At 39.8% G+C, this 18,496-nt stretch overlaps 1 protein-coding gene across 1 annotated transcript in view; it reads right to left on the reverse strand.

Annotated features, from left to right (window-relative positions):
- Positions 1 to 18,496, reverse strand: part of IPO11 (importin 11) — a 295,618-nt gene that overhangs the window by 84,143 nt on the left and 192,979 nt on the right. The gene's annotated exons all lie outside the window — the stretch shown is intronic.

The raw sequence follows: 18,496 nt of genomic DNA on the forward strand, positions 1-18,496 counted from the left end.
AAAATACAAAAATATACATTTTAGCAACTCTTTCAGGTGGTCTGATACAGCCTGAAGTTTGAAGATACTTTACTTAGACCTGGTGTGGCAATGTAGGATAAGTACTAGACCGCAAGATCGGTTTAAACCACAACATCAATGGTTCAAACTCACCAGCCGCTCCTCTGAAACCCTATACAGGGTCACTGTGAGTCAGAACCAACTGGACAACACTTAACAACAACAACTGTTGTTGTTGAGTAATATGGTGATTAAAATTTAACATTAAATTTAGTTTGTCAGTATGGCAGCCACATTGCAAATGCTCAGTGCTTATATGTAGCTAGTCACAACCATCTTAGACAATGCAGATAAAGACCATTTCCTGCATCAGAAAGCTTGATTAGATAGTGCACGGTTCCTCTAAATCAGGCCCACAAAATCATTTGGTCTGACTCTGCCAAGGCAACTGGAGTTCCAGCCATCGCATTAGGAATGAGTTAATTAAATATTTGATCAAAATGGCTAATTTTTAAGTTGATAATTAGTATGGTCATGAATGTTATAAATTTTGGCATAAAAAAAGGTTCCCTACCCCTACTCTAGATGAATACATTTTTCCCTATTCGAAGCTATTTCGTTGCTGAAAAAAATTACAACAGGTTTTAGTATATATTGAAATCTTAGACAGTGTTTTTCGTGGCTAGAAATTATGTTTGCCACACGTTCCTTTGCATGTTTCTGAGTCTTGCTATAATAAAATATTGAATGTTTATGTTTTTAACTTACAATGCTCCTTTTATTTTTTTTTAAGAAAAAATTAAACATTTTGGGAGGTTGAAAAATTATGTATTAAAGTTTCCCATATTAATTTCCTCTTAATCCCATAATGGAATACTGGTGTGGCACTGCAGGTTAATTCACTGGACTATAAGGTTCATTTGAACCTCAAGAATGGCAGTTCAAGCTCACCATTCACTCCTCAGAACCCCTGTATAGGGTCGGTATAAGTCAAAACTGACTCAAAGGCACTTAACAACTATAAATCCCATTAACTGTTCAAATTATATATGAATAGTACCTTTCTGTCTATCTAGCATTATTAGATCATATTAGTGGTGGTGGTAGTGGTTATGTGCCGAGGAGTCGGTTCTGACTCATAGTGACCCTGTGCAGGGTTTCCGAGGCTGTAAATCTTTATGGGAGCAGAAAGACGAGGCTTTCTCCCATGGAACAGCTGGTAGTTTTGAACTACTGACCTTAAGGTTCACAGCCCAATTCATAACCACTACACTACCAGAGCATTAGATCATGGTATTCCATGAAAAATATGGCAACTGTTTTTAAAACAAACTAACACATTTACCTTTGGATTCGAATGAAATAATCCATTTTGACTTCATTTCCAGTAGAAATCCATTTCACCCTTTGCACTGTATGTTTCTGCATACGGTGCATCCCTTAACATGTTATCTTAATAAATTTGCTATACTAGTACCTTTTTGTTTACTTCCCGTCTAGGTTTAATGTTGTCTTCATCTTGGTACCTGCTGACACAGAGGTTTGGTTCCCAGCAACAGATCTTTACCAGCATACTCTTGAGTTTCTACAGCAGCATCGCTCCTATAAAGAGTCCTTCCCTGCTCTGCAAAGTGATTTTTCCAAAGCAGGAAGAAATCATGTTTTCCACTCTGGAAACAGCGCTTACTAGAGCAGTCAGAACCAGCCCACGAGATATGCAGGTCTGCCCACCTTGCACCAGAAAAGCCAGTCAGGCAAGTCAGGCCGTTCTGCCATCCAGATGGCAGCCGCTGTGTTCAGACTGTTAAGACTCTACTGCCCACACAGACTCTGCTGCTGTGAAGGTATGACATCTGCTTCCACAGAGGGATAAGACAAGACAGGTATGACTGGCTGCCTAGGGGATCCAAGAGGCCAGGGCAGTGTATGCCTATGCCTTCACTATCATTCTCAGGATTCATTAAGAGACAGGCACCAGAGAACCCGGGCCTGCATCATTAAGGAGCCCTATCCTACAAAGCACGAGCCCTTGCTCAGCTAGGGCCTTCCCTCTCATATCCCTCCCTACATGCAGTTCTCCTTCAGACCCTCAATTTCCAGCTACAAGGAACTCCACCACTCCCAAGCTCAGCCATTAACTGCCCCAGAATTAAAAATTAGTTTCAATTACCAACTGATTACTGGGATACTATCAAACTTGACCTCTTAACCATGGCTTAAACCTTTATTATAGTATGAGTGGAGCATGAGATCCTATGCAGAAAAGCAGTGACAGCAGAGATGGTGGCAGAGGCAATGGCATAGAGAGGTAGAGCAGCTGAGGCTCTAGGCTCATGGACTGAGAAAGGCTGTGTGCATACGGATAGAAGAATGGCTTGCAAAAGGTGCCCTCTGAACATTTAAATGAATATATATTTTTTGTTTTCTATGTGCACATCAAATATTTGTGCTTTGTTCATTTATGAAATATAAAATGTAAAGGGAAGCCACAGGGCAGAAGCAGGATAACTGTTGTTACAGGAAGAGGAGTGAAGCAAAACATATGACTGGTTGAAAATAAGGCTGAGGATCTTGTCTGTTACGCTTCACTCAATTCACAGTGAAAAGTTAAAACAAAAACACCAAAATCTTTATTGTACAATTACGATCAAAAGTAACATTTTCGTACTACTGAATGGGAGTAAATCAAAATTTCCTCTGAAAATGCATGATGTATGTATGGGTATACTATGCCATAGGGAGAAAGAGAAGGTTTTCTACTCATGTAGATTTAAAGTTTCAGATACCCTACGTAGAATCACTATGAGTATGAATCAACTCAATGGCAATGAATACCAAGGTTTGAAGAAACAAAAAATATGGTAAAGCCCTTCAATTAGAAATCACCAAGCTCAGAAAATAATTTACCTCTTTTTTTTCACCCCATAAAACTGCTTGATATGCAGAGACAAAAGGAAAGAACATGCAATTGGTACAAACTGTTCATCTTTCTTAATCACCTGCAACTTGCCTATATTATTCGGCTTCAGTAAAAGCTTAAACATTCCGTTTACAATGCCAACCAGTACAAAAGTAAATTACTCAATTACCCAGCCTATAAATTAATAAGATCTCAAAAACACCTAGGCATAGCCTAATCCAGAAAATAAAAAGAATTAAAAGTTGTATCAAAAAGGGCTTTTTCTAATGGCAGCATGATTGGCTACTATAAGAATAAGCAAGTTATTCTCCATAAAGCGAGCCATAAAGACAAGCAATCAAGTCCCTTCAGGAAAAACCACCTCCCCCACCCCACCCGCCGCTAAGACTGAAACTCAGAGGGAACACATGAGCAGGCATATAAGCTTGCTGATGACCACACTGGTCTACTGGTGAGTGCAAGAGGGGGAAAGGCAGCACTGAAGACATGGGCTGAGTATAAGCACGTTCCACAGACACCCGTTGACCTGGAGAGGTGAGAGAGAAGAGGAAGGGCTGGTTGGTCCAAAGTGTGGTGAGACCTGGGGACTCCTGAGCCCATAGACAAGGACATAGCCACGGAGTGCTAGAGCTGAGAATGGAGCATCCAGTGAATATGAAGTGAGGAGAGAAGCACAAGAACACCCAAACTTACAGACAGAACCCATTTGACCAGCCTCAATGGCTTGATAATCAGAACTCAACTACAGAAAAGATTTTAAAAAGAAAAAAAAAAAAAACTGATAAAGGAAACAAGGGTAAATTGTTACAATTTGATGAACTTGACCTATACTCATGGAGGCTGTTGTTGTTGTTAAGTGCCACTGAGTTGATTCTGACCCATAGCAATCCTGTATAGGGTTTCCAAAGAGCAGCTGGTGAGCTCAAACCACCGACCTTGCAATTCAAATGCCTTTGCGGTCTAAGGCGTCAGACCACAGCACAACACCAGGAATACCAACAGAAAGGGAAAGAGTGTTCACATCAAGTATCAATGTTATCTCCTCTGTATACAGAGTAGATTGTTGTTGTTAAGTGCCGTCGAGTCGGTTCCGACCCATAGCGACCTTGTACAGGGTTTCCGAGGGTGTAAATCCTTACGGGAGTAGAAAGCCTCATCTTTATCCCGCGGAGCGGCTGGTAGTTTCGAACCGCTGACCTTAAGGTTCGCAGCCCGATTCGTAACCACTACGCTAACAGAGTAGATGTTGTTGTTGTTGTTAAGTGCTTTCGAGTCGATTCCGACCCATAGCGACCCTGTACAGGGTTTCCGAGGGTGTAAATCTTTACGGGAGTAGAAAGCCTCACCTTTCTCCCACGGAGCAGCTGGTAGTTTCGAACTGCTGACCTTAAGGTTCACAGCCCGATTCGTAACCACTACGCTACCAGAGCTCCTTAACAGAGTAGATAGGGACGGGCAAATTAAGGCACTGACTACCTAATATGAGGGGGTGATAAACGCATGAAGTGACTGGTTTACAAGGTTTCAAGAGGAAATTTAGTTTAAGAGTGTGTGGGGGAAGATAAAGTCCCCACTGAATAATTTTCATCTTGTCTAGATGGGTCTGGTAAAAAGATGGGGATAATATTTTTATGATTCAATAGTGAGTAACTGTTATCATGACTAATTGCGACTATCACAATTGTAAAGGTACATGTAAGGGTGTAATTTACTTATTCCTTTTGTAAACCATAAACTCAAATGGAGTGTGGAGAGCAAAACCTCAATACCTAGGGTTCTAAAACTTCAAAGGAATCTTATTCATATTTTTCGTTTCCTTACATAACAACGAGAAAAGGGAAACAGTCATCACTTAATGTACTCCATGAGGGCCACATATTTTATAAGCAATGGCAAAATAAAACTTCTGAACAACTTTCCTGTAGTTATCTTGCTGGCCCTTCCCAGGAATTATCCAATAATCAGTAATACAAGCAGGGTTGGATATCAGCTCAAGCTAAATCTTGAATAAACAGGACAACAAAACAGCAAACACTACAAAATTAAAAGCCTGTGCTACAAATTCCATGAGACTAAGGACTATATTTGTTTGAGATCCATTATAACGTAGCTCTGGTAGCGTAGTGGTTACGAATCGGGCTGCGAACCGCAAGGTCAGCAGTTCGAAACTGCCAGCTGTTTCGCGGGAGAAAGATAAGGCTTTCTACTCCCATAAAAATTTACAGCCTCGGAAACCCTGTACAGAATCGCTATGAGTCGGAACCGACTCCACGGCACATAACTACAACAACAAACATAAAATAGTCATTTAGTAAGTATATTATATTAAGAGGGGAAAATCCTAAGGTGATATGAATGGCAACTCTAATTCTATATTTAGTACACTGGAGGGCATGGATGGATGTTCACTTGTGCTTTATTGACTACACAAAGGCTTTTGACTATATGGATCGTGGCAAACTATGGATAACTATGGGAAGAATAAGTAAGCCAGAACACTTAATTGTGCTCAGGAGGAACCTGCACATAAAACAAGAGGCAGTTGTCCCAGCAGAACAGGGAGCACTGGCGTGAGTACAGTCAGAATGCTCCTAAGATGCGAGGAAGTTAACATTTCAACTCACATATTTTTAACACAAGCAGGGACCAGTCTCTAGAAAAGGACATCATATTTGTTAAGGAAGAGAGAAAGTGAAAAAGCAGAAGATACTTATCAAGACATATCGATATGGTGGCTTCAATGCGATCAAACATACCAACTATTATGAAGATGGGAAATGACTGTGCAGTGTTTTGTTCTGTTGTACATAGTTGGAAGATAGAATGCTCACTCAAGGCTGGGTCATCTTGCTTTCCAAATGCAAATATAGAGAGAAGGTGGTTTGCCAACAGTCCTCATAGAAGGGCTTCTCCTGTCTAGATTTTAGACTGATATTCATACATAATATAGTTTTTCAATGATTACAGTAAGTGAGAGACTTAAGTTAGCAACTTACTTCCAACACCAATTCAAGTTGCTAACAGAAATCCATTTTAAAACTCCGAAGTACACAATGTATAAGAATTTGATATTTTCAATTTGTCCTTTGACCAACTACATTCCATTAGAAAGCAAAACTGAGAACTGATTTCGATTATTCACTTTGGAATTATATCAGATAATAAATGCAAACAAATGTGTTTACTAATGACTTTTCATTCCAAACTTAACTATCGTATAATATAAGTAATAAATGAAACAAAATAATTTTTAGCACATACTTCAAATAAATATTAAATGCCTTGGAAATTACTGTAATTATATGGCAGTTATAAATCTTGTGTATCTCAATTTATTGTTTTTAAAATTACAGCATTATAGAATACAATTAATTCTTTGCCCTGGCAGGTCAACAGCTAAGTGCTCAGCTGCTAATTCAAAGGTCAGAGGTTTAAACCCAATAACGGCTCCACAAGAGACAAGACCTGCTCCCCCAAAGATTTTCAGGCTAGGAAAAACTACCAAACAGTTCTATTCTGTCCTACAGGATTACAAAGGGTTGAACTTGACAAGATGGCCAAATACATTAAGTAACTTGCAAATTTTTTAACCCAATTTAACTCCAAGTCCCACATTATCTCCTTTCTAAATTTATAAAAATATATTTAAAGTTCAAATAAATAACTTCAAATGATAAATCCTTATCAATATAAATAAACCTAAATTCATTCCATACTGCTGTATTAGCCAAATCTACTGTACAATACCTCTTTAAAGTATTTAAGAGGAAAGATGTCAGTTTGAGGACTAAGATGTACCTGACCCATTTCAGTAACCTCATATGCATATGAAATTGGACAGTGAACAAGGAAGACTACAGAAGATTTGATGTATTTGAATGATCATGTTGGAGAGAATATTAAAAGTACCATGGACTGTCAAAAGAACAAACAAATCTGTACTGGAATAAACATAGCCAGAATGCTCCTTAGAAACCAGGATGGCCAGACTTTGTCTCTCATACTTCAGACATATTATCAGGAGGGACCAGTCCCTGGAGAAGGACAAACTGATAGGGAAAGTGTAGGGTCAGCAAAAAAGAAGATCTCCAACGAGATGGGTTGGCACAGTCTCACCAGCAATGAAATGGATTCAACCATAGCAGCGATCATGAATTTGGAGCAAGACTGGGTAGTGTTTTGTTCTGTTGTGCAAAGGGTCACTATGAGTCAGTACTGACTGGATGGCAAATAAACAACAACAACAACACTGATAAAGATCAAAGACCACAGTCTTCAATATGGGTGACACCTCAATGTAAAGAAAACAAAAATCCTCACCATTGGACAAATAAATAACATCATGATAAACAGAGAAAAGACTGAAATTGTCAAAGACTTCATTTTGCTTGGTTTCATTATCAACAGCCAGGAAAGCAGCAGTGAAGAAATCAAGTGTTCAAGAGTAAAGATGTCAGTCTGGGGACTAAGGTGCATCTGGCCTTGATATTTTCATTTGCATGTAAAAACTGGACAATGAACAAGGAAGACCATCAAAGAATTGATGCATATGAGCTATGGTGTTGAGGGTCTTCCTCTTTTATGCTGACCCTCCACTTTACCAAGCATGATGTTTTTCTACAGGGATTTGTCCCTCCTAATAAAATCCTCACCACTGGACCAATAAACAACATTCTTATCAATGGAGAAAAGATTGAAGTTGTCAAGGACTTCATTCTTCTTGGATCAACTATCAACACTCGTGGAAGTAGCAGTCAAGAGATCAGATGACGTATTGCATTGGGCAAATCTGCTGCACAGGAACTTTTTAAAGTATTGAAGAGCAGAGATGTCAGCTTGAGGACTAAGGTGCGCCTGACCCAGGCCATTGTGTTTTCAATAGCCTCATATGGATTCTAAGGCTGGACAGTGAATAAGGAAGATGGTAGAAGAATTGATGCCTTTGAGTTGTGGTGTTAGAGGAGAATTCTGAAAGTGCCACGGACTGCCAAAAGAACCAACAGATCTGCTTTGGAAGAAGTGCAGCCAGAGTGCTCCTTGGAGGCCAGGATGGCTAAGCTTCATCTCTCCTACTTTGGACATATTGTCCGGAGGAAACAATCATTGGAGAAGGATGTCATGCTGGGTAAGGTGGAGGGTCAGAGAAAAAGATGAAGACCTCTAACGAGATGGATCAGCCAGGTGGCATCATTGATGGACTCAAGTGTGGCAGCGGTAGTGAGGTTGGCCCAGGATCAGACATTGTTTCGTTCTGCTGTGCATGGGGTCGCTATGAGTCGGTTCCGACTCGATGGCACCTGACAACAACAACAACAAATAACATGTCCAAAGTATGAGAGATGAAGTCTCATCATCCTGGCTTCCAAGGAGCATTCTGGGTGTACTTCTTCCTTCCAACACAGATTTGTTTGTTCTTCTAGCAGTCAGTCCATGGTACTTTCAGTGTTCTTCTCCAACACCACAGCTCAAATGCATCAATTCTTCTATGGTCTTCCTTATTCACTGTTCAACTTTCACATGCATATGAATATACAATGGCTTGGGTCAGATGCATCCTAGTCTCCAAACTGACATCTTTGTTCTTGAACACTTTAAAGAGGTCTTGTGCAGCACATTTGCCTGATGTAATCCATCATCTGATTTCTGGACTGCTGCTTCCATGAGTGTTGATAGTGGATCCAAGCAAAATGAGGTCTTTGACAGTGTCAATTTTATCTCTATGTATCATGTCATGCATTTCTCCAGTGATGACAATTTTTGTTTTCCTATCTCAATCTTTTGTGAGCAGCTTTGGCAATAGCAGGTGGCCTCACATAGCAGTCTCACAGGGGACAGGAAAGGCTCGATTCTTCTTTTCCCCCACAGTCCCCTGGTGAATAAAGGTGTAGCCATCTGCCATCCTCTGCCATCCCACCCCCTGCCCCGCAAAGTAGATCTTGCTCTCCTGGAATTCAGAGATGCTTGGCTGTAAGCCACAGTAGTATGAGGTAGAAGTTACTTGCACCTGGTGCCTGTATTCACATGGCACCCACAGAGCTACCACCCACAGAGCTACCAGACCAGTATTAGTCTAGCAGAAACCTCATAACCAGTCATACTGCCTTCAGCTGCTCTGTGGTCCTAACAAACTCTAAAACCACCTCCATCAAGGAAACTCCATGAATTATTTCCAGACTGAATGTCTAGAAATCAGATAGCACTTAGACCTATAGGAAGTCATTCTAGGGATAAGAACTCTGTTGTCACATACGACCAATATCTACCTAGAAAGGTCCTTGACTGGCAGAAGACCCCAGAGTTTTCTCCTCTCCAGTTCCAACAGCTGCACTGGTGTTTTGGGAGTTTTTTTTGGTTTTGATTTTTCTCTTTCTTTGTCTATTTGCTTATTCTTTCTTAAACTTCTCTTTCCATTGTCATGAATTTTACCCTTTCTGTGGAGCTGTGGGTTAATGCACTGGACAGCAAAGTTGGTTGGAACCTCAAGGTTGGTGGTTCAAGCTCAACAGTTGCTCCTCAGAAATCATATACAAGATCACCATGGGTCAGAATCGACTCAACAGCACTTCACAACAATCTCTGCTTTTGTTTTCCCTTCTTTTCTTCTGTTTCTCATTTCCCCTATTTTTTTTTTCCTTTTCATCTTTCTTTACTACTCAACTCTCCTTCTCTTTTCATCTTTCCTCTCCCTAGTTTTATTAAGTGCTTATTTTATTATTTCTTTTTATTTTGCAATTAGAAATCAAGAATATTAATACTGAGATTTCAGAAATAGACAATACATTAAAAGAGCAAAGGAAGTATATTCAAAGCAATGAAAGTCTGAACTAGTAAGATTGAAAATCAATCTATCAATACTAGTATGCTAGAAATGATGAAAATTTCTTAAATATTAACAAATATTTTAAGGAAATGAGATGCTGGAGCTCAAGACAATAGTCTCAGGGGATATCATGGTCAATTAGCATAACATAGCAAGATGCACACCTTACACACAAAGACAAACATGAATGAAAAATTAAAGGATGAAAAAATATTGACAATGGAATAAAAACTGAGGCGTGGTAATGTTAATTTCTAATAATATTTACTTTGAGGTAAAAAGAAACAAGATTATGAATATTGGTTTCCCTTGCCTACTACTGTAAAATAGATAATAGATTGAGCAGGATAGAAAGGAATATCAGGAAACATGACTGCAGAAAGTTTGTAAGCCCATCTTCAGTCTATAACTGATTGGAATACCTAAAATGGGTTCTAGAACTTGCTCAGTGAAATAGACTACTTGTGGAGCCTTTGTAGTGTATAGCACCATAAGTTAAATCCTGAGCCCCATCCAGAACCTTCTGAGGTGGGACATTCCCACTAGAAGTACAAGCAGACCAGCCTGGAACAGCTAGAGCCACAGAAGATACTTCTTGAGAAAAAGATCAGCAGGGAAAATCCAAACCAAAAAATCCAAAACAAGAACAAGCAAGTTGTTCACCAGCAAGCCATCAAGGCAAACAATGAAGTCCCTTCAAGACTGAAACTCACAGGGAAAACATGAACAGGCATGTAAGCTTGCTGGCAACCATGATAGTCTATTGGTGAGTGGAAGAGGGGGAAAGGCAGCAATGAAGATATGGGCTGAGTCTGACCATACTCCAAAGACTCATGTTGACTTGGAGATGAGAGAAGAGGAAGGGTTGGTTGGTCCAAAGTATAGTGAGACCTGGGGACTCCTGAGCCTATCTATGGATAAGGACATAGCCACAGAGGGCTAGAGCTGAGAGTGAAGCATTCAATGGATTTATGAAGTGCGAGGAGACGCACAAGAATGCCCAAACTTGCAGATAGTACCCATTTGACCTAGCCTGGAAGGCTTGATGACCAGAACTCAACTAGAGGACGATAAAAAAAAATTTTTTTGATGAAGGAAACAAGTGTAAATTGCTACAAATTGATGAACTTGACCTATACTTATAGATGTTTTGTAGTTGTTGTTAGATGCCATCAAGTTGGTACCGACTCATAGCGACCTTATGTACAGCAGAACGAAAGACTTCCCGATCCTGGGCCAACCTCACTACTCTTGCCATGCTTGAGTCCATCGATGCTGCCATTTGGCCAATTCATCTTATTGGGTGGTCTTCCTCTTTTTCTCTGACCCTCCACCTTACCAAACATGATAACCTTCTCCAGCAATTGGTCCCTCCTGACAATATGTCCGAAGTATGAGAGTCAAAGTTTGGCCATCTTGGCCTCCAAGGAGCACTCTTGCTACACTTGTTCCAAAACGGATCTATTGGTTCTTTTGGCAGCCCATGGCACTTTCAATATTCTCCTCCAACTCCGTAACTCAAATGCATCAATTCTTCTACGGTCTTCCTAATTCACTGTCCAGCTTTCGCATGCATATGAGGTTATTGAAAATACCATGGCTTGGGTCAGGCGCACCTTAGTCCTCAAGCTATCATCTTTGCTCTTCAACACTTTAAAACGGTCTTGTGCAGCAGATTTAGCTAATGCAATAATACGTCGTTTGATTTCTTGACTGCTGCTTCCTGAAGTGTTGATAGTTGATCCAAGAAGAATGAAGTCCTTGACAACTTCAATCTTTTCTCTGTTGATCAGACTGTTGTTTATTGGTCCAGTGGTGAGGATTTTTATTTTCTTTACATTGAGATGTAATCCATACCAAAGGCTTTGCTCTTTGATCTTCATCAGTAAATATTTTAAGTCCTCTTCACTTTCAGCAAGCAAGGTTGTATCATCTGCATATCACAGGTTGTGAATGAGTCTTCCTCCAATCCTGATGCCACGTTTTTCTTCATAGAACCCAGCTTCTCAGATTATTTGCTCAGCATACAGCTTGAATAAGTATGTAGGAGCTCGAAATACCAACAGAGAGGGAAGGAGTTTTCACATCAAGTATTAATCCTATTCCCTCTGTATACAGGGTTGACATGCACGGGCAGCTTAGACACTGACTACTTAAAATGAGGGAGCGAAAAAGGCATGAAGTAACTGACTTACAAGTTTTCAAGAGGGACTGTAGTTTAATAGTATGTGGGGAAACAAAGAGTCCCCACTGAATAGTTTTCATCTTGTCTAGATGGGTGTGGTGAAAAGAGATGGGGAAAAGATTCTATGATTCAATAATGAGTAATTTTTGTCATGACTAATTGTGACTGTCACAACCATCAACAGAGAAGTTTTGTTAACAAAAACAGGGGAGTAGTTAATCTTACAGCCCAGGAACAAAGGACCCTAGGACCATCAAGGGAGAAGAACATAAGCGGAATGTGGGACCCTATCCAGAGAAGCAGCAACACCAGAGATAGAGGCAGAGATGAGGACATGGAGAAAGAGAGCAGCTAAGGACTCTAGACTCATGAGAGCTGGCAGCCAGGAGGCAGGCTTGCAGAATGTGCACTTTAGTTGTTTAAATGATTATATATTATTTAGTGTTTTTGTGTACATCTTCCCCAGCTACCCCCACCCCCCAAAAAAAACACACACACACACAAAAAACCAGCGGGAATAGAAGCAAATACTGTTAAATGATGGTGCACGGAGGAGACTGTAATCATTGCAATGAAACAATGAATATAAAACCGATTTCTTCCTGTAAACTATCACTCAATTCATAAAAAAAAAAAATTTTTTTAAGCTAAGAGACAAAAAAAAAGACATTATCTCATGATTAATGGGTCAATTAAACAAGTGGACATAACCATAATAAATATTTATGCTCCCAATGAAAAACCCTCAAAATACGTAAGAAAAACACTAATAAAATTGAGGAAAAGAAATAGATAGTTCTTCTTATCAAGGGAGAAAAGACTAAGTTGTCAAGGACTTCATTCTTCTTGGATCAACCATCAACACTCACGGATACAGCAGTCAAAAAATCAAAGGATGTATTGCATTAGGCAAATCTGCCGCACAAGACCGTTTTAAAGTGTTGAAGAGCAAAGATGTCAGCTTGAGGACTAAGGTGTACCTGACCCAAGCCATGGTTGATGTTTCAAGCCAACCAGTCACTTCTTAGGAGAAAGAACAGGTTGTCTGCTCCAATAAAGATTAGTCTCAGAAACCCTACAGAGCAGTTCTACCCTGTCCAATAGGGTTATTATGAGTCAGAATTAACTCGACAGAAGTAGTTTTATAGCCAGCAGTTATCCTGATTCCAAACTTGACACTGTAGAATCATCCCTGAATTCGAACTACAAGAATGGCAGTTCAAATCTATCAGCCTCTCCTCAAAAACCCCATACAGGTTCTCTATCAGTCAGAACTGACAAGAAGGCACTTAATAACAATATTGTTGTTGTTATGTGCCATGGAGTCAGTACCGACTCCTAGTGGCCCCGTACAGGGTTTCCGAGGCTGTAAATCTTTACGGGATCAGAAAGCCTCATCTTTCTCCCGCAGTGAGCTGGTAGTTTCGAACTGCTGACCTTGCAGTTCGCAGCCCAATTCGTAACCACTATGCTACCAGAGCTTCTTGGCCCTCCTTAATTGTGAGAAAATAAGTTTCTGTTTATTAAAACCATTCACTTGTGGTATTCCTATTATAGCAGCACAAGAAAACTATGACAGATATGTTTTCACACTTCTTAATATGTCATTTCTAGCTGTTTCATAACACGACAACTGTCACGGTATGGCACTGTGGGTTAATGCGCTAGACTGCAATGTCAGTTTGAACTGCAAGGTCGGTGGTTCAAGCTTACCAGCTACTCCTCGGAAACCCTATACAGGGTCACTATGGGTCGTAGTCGACTCGATGGTACTGAACATCAACAATAACATGTTATTTCTATCTGTTTCGTAATACCACAACTTTATATTATAGAGAAATCTAACATGCTTTAAAGAATTTTAGTATGATTTTATTTTCATTTATTCAACAAATGTTTCTAGAGTACTAGCTACTGCCAGGGATTGGGATCCTTAAAAACCTAAATTCTCAAGCTACTCTTTTTCCACTAAGAGAAGGGAAACAGCAGTAAGTTAAAATGTATGTAACTTAAAGCTGATTTCCAAAAATAAATAAGATGCTACTAAATTTCATGGAGTAAATATGTTGGTTTTGTACATAGCCACCTGTTAAGCAGCATCACCACCTAGTGGTGAAAAGAGCAAGTCCTGGCTTAAAACTGTCCAAGTTTAAACATAGCGTGTCTGCTACGTTTAAACCTTCTAACCCTGTAGAAATCACTTAACATTTTAACACATTTTGTTGTCTACATAAAAAAGAAATGATAATGTCTATGCATCGTGGAACTAGTTTTTTTTAATAAGCCGATAAACCTATCACTGTTATATCAATTTTTTTTCTCCAAACGTATTTTTTTTCAAACTTGTGAATTGAGTGAAAGTTTACAGACAGGATAATCAGTTTTACATTAAACAAATCATATGTTTTGTTTCACCTCAATGATTGCAATCCCTTCTGTGCAACAAAAGTTGTCCCACTTCCTCCCTGTGGTTACCCACCTACAAATATCATCTTTCAAACTCTCATGCATTTGTGGGATATCTATCTATCTATCTATCTATCCATCTCCCACTCTTCCTCCCATACCCATTCAGCCTGTGTCTCTGTTCATGTATTTACACGTAGTATACTGTTGTTCCAAGGTTGTAGATATGTTCATATATACATAATATATATAAATATATTACTATTTACCTCTATCCCTTTTAGTTCATGCATACCTCCATGTGTCTTTACTTATCTTCCTCATTCTTCTGCCAACCTCCCTCTTATTGTGTATTATTCTCACCCTTCTAGTATACTGACCTCCTCATTACCAGAGTTAACATGTGTCTACCCAACAGCCACTAAATTGCTTTCTCTTCCCTGTCACCCCTGGTCACCCCTGGTCACCATAATAGGAAAACCTTTAATTGAGTTTACATAATAGTAATCTCATATAACATTTGAACTTGTTCTTTTTGTGATTGGCATATTTCACTCAGCATAATGTCATCCAAGTTCATCTATGTTATGAGCTAATTTCACAGAATCATCATTATTCTTCAAAGTTGCATAGTATTTCATTGCATGTATGTATCAAAGTTTATGCACTCTCCCTTGAATGGGCATTAAGTCTGTCTCCAGCTTTTTGCTATTGCAAACAGCGCTGCAAAGAACACTAGTGTGAATATATCTACTGTGTTCTCTTTATTCTTTGTGAATATATACCAAGAAGAGGGACTGCTGGGTCATATGGTACTTCTATTTCCAACTTTCTGAGGAAGTGCCAAACCATTTTCATAGTGGTTAAACCATTATACAGTTCTACCAGCAAGGTAGAAGGGTCCACATCTCTCTACAGCCTCTCCAAGCATTTGTTGTTTTCTGCTTTTCTTTAACTTTGCTACTAATGTTGATGTGAGAAGATATCTCGTTGTTGTTTCAATCTGCAACTCTCTATTGGCTAATGATCATGAATATTTCTTCATCTATTTGTTGGCTACTTGAATGTATTCATTGGTGAAGTACCTGTTCATGTCCTATACCCATTTTTTGACAGGTATTGATAGGTGTCGTAGTTTTCTGTAAATTTTGGATATTTGCCCCTTGTTTGATGATCATTACAAATTTTTTTTTACCCAGTCTTTGGGCTCTCTTTTTACTTTTGTGGTGAAGTATTTTGATGTACCTACGTGTCAGTCAGCAGTTCGAAACTACCAGCTGTTCCGCAGGAGAAAGATGAGGCTTTCTGCTCCCGTAAAGATTTACAGCCTTGGAAACCTTGTAGAGGGTCGTTATGAGTCGGAACCGACTCCACAGCACATAACAACAACAACAACGTGTCCAATTATTAGGAGGTTCATGAGACTGTTTAAAGGATTAACTGAGCTATAAATGTAAAGAACTTATCAGCATATATGGGATACAGTTTGTAGTCCATAACTATCTAATGTTACAGGCTGTTGTTGTTGTTATGCTATGAAGTCAGTTCCGACTCATAGCGACCCTACATTGGGTTTCTGAAGCTGTAAATCTTTATGGGAAAACAAAGTCTCATCTTTCTCCTGCCAAACGGCTGGTAGTTTCAAACTGCTGATACTTATGGGTAGCAGCCTGACAACAACAATTACCCAAGTTTTAAATCCAAATTACCACTACCAGAAGCAACAAATGCATATCAAGAAATAAGGCTTTCCTTACAATCCAGCAGGTCTAATACTTGGTATTTTCTACACAAAATACAAGCCATAACACGAGTAGATATATGGACACCAATGTTCATAGCAGCACTATTTACAATAGCAATAAGATGGAGACAGCCTACGTGCCCATCAATGGAAGAATGAATAAATAAACTTCAGCACAAATACACAATGGAATATTATGCTACCTTGAAAAATAACAAGGAAGCTACAAGCCACTGCATAACATGGATGAACCTTGAGGACATTATGCTGAGTGAAATGAGTCAGTCACAAAAGGAGAAATACTGCATAGGACGACTATTTTAAAAGATTAAGAAAAAGCACCCACACTAAAAGGGGGGAAAAAAATCTTTATTGGTTACCAGGGTGTAGGGGGTGGGGTGAGGGTAGAGAGAGGAAGGTGGAGATCAAGGTAGGGAATAGACACAAGATAGTTTGCGTGCTGGGGGGGGGGCAATACACTAGAAGGGTAAGGGGAATGGAAGAACAAGGAGCATGGAAGAACATTTAGGCAGGCTTGCATGGGCTAAGTGGGACAGAGGTAAATAGTGATGTATGCTCAACCTTGGAAAAATATAACTCTAGAATACAGGTATTGAAACATGCTTTAAATGGGTAAAAGAGGGGAAATAATGTTAAGATGCTTGGCTGTCTTTTGAATTTTGGTTTCTCTTGCCTACTACTGTAAAATAGACACTTGAGGGGAAGAGAAAACAGCCAGAAACATCACCATTTAAAGCTTGTAAGCCCATCTTCAGCCTATAACTGTTTGGAATACCTAAAATGGGGCTAGAACTTGCCCAGAGAAGGTGGCTTCCTGCGGAGCCTTTGAATTACAGAAAACCTTAGGTGGAATCAGGTTCCCCACCCAGAATTTTCTGAGATGGGAAATTTTCACTTGAAAAGACAAGCAGACCAGCCTGGAGCTGCTAGGAGAACAGAAGACACTTCATGAAAGAAATACCAGCAGGAAAAATCAAAAACAATAACAGCAGTCCAACTGACTACTACAAGAACAAGCAACTTGCTCAGCCCAGGAGCCATCAAGGCAAGCAGTCAGGTCCTCCCAGGGTAAAACCCCTTCCAAGACTGAGACTCAATGGGAATACAAAAGTAGGCATGTGGTCCTGCTGGTGACCACATTGGTTTACCAATAAGAGAAGTGGGGGGAAACCAGCAATGAAGTGAGTTAAGTCCGGCCACATTCAACAGACTCCTGTCTACCTGGATTGAGACCTGACTGGCCAGCAGTGTGGCAAAACATGGGAACTCCTGGACCCAGGGACGGGGACATGGACACAGAGGACTAGAGGAGAGCATAAAGCATCCAGCTGATATGAAGTGAGGGGAGATGCAGATAGTACCCACTTGACCTGGCTACAATGGCTGGATGATCAGTACTAGACTAGAGGGAGAAATAAGAGGAAAAAAAAGAGCAATCTGCTACAATTTGATGAACTTGGCCTATACTTATGGATGGAGTAGATCAAAAGAGGAAAGAATCTTTACAGCAAGGATCATTCCCACCCCCTCAGTGACAGGGTTGACATGGGATGGGAAACCTAGACATTGGCTACCCAAAATGGGGGGACTACAAAGGCACAAAGTGACTAGCTTACAAGTTTTCAAGAGGGAGCCTAGTTCCAGAGGGTGTAGGAGAAGGTAGAATCTCCAGTGAGCGGTTTCCAAGAAATAAAGCTTTCTAAAACTAAAGGGATTTATGTGAGTAATTAATAACTAAAATATATATGCTCTAAAAAAGCCTTCAGACTTAAAGATCTAATAGATTATCACTATCCTTCTCACTATCAGGTCTTAGAATCTGCTTTTAAACATTAAAAAACAAAACAAAACACTTATAATGCCAAACTGAAATAAGAAAAATAAAATCACAAAATAGATATTCTTCATTAATGTCCGAATCAAAGCATGTTGCATTTTTTTAAATGGAAATGAAAATTTTAACAAAACATTTTATTCTCTAAAGAGAACAAAGGGAATTTGGAAGTTCCGTTAAAGATAATTTTAAATATAAAAATAAATGAAGAGAGAACAAACAAGATGGCAGATAGTGTGGAAGTGCAGTAAAGAAGCTCCAACAACAACAACACAGAATACCCGACCAAGCAGGCTCAGGGGCTGGTCCCAGAACTCTGAACCACATATAAAGGAATATTTAGAAGGTTGGAAGGCTCACAGATGGGGGAATTTATGGCAGAAGCAAGAAATCTATTGCTTTCTAGTCCGGGACACTAGGATGCTCCAGGAGCCACGATCTTGGGTGAGACCACGCGGGGGAAGGATCGGAGCGGCCACAGACACCTAGCAGAACCGCTAAGATAAAGGTATGAACATTCTTTTGGTATCTGTTCATTGGTCCTTGCTGTCTGCGCACCTCCATTC

This window comes from Chrysochloris asiatica, unplaced genomic scaffold (assembly GCF_000296735.1).
Source record: "Chrysochloris asiatica unplaced genomic scaffold, ChrAsi1.0 scaffold00362, whole genome shotgun sequence".
Lineage (NCBI taxonomy): Eukaryota > Metazoa > Chordata > Mammalia > Afrosoricida > Chrysochloridae > Chrysochloris > Chrysochloris asiatica.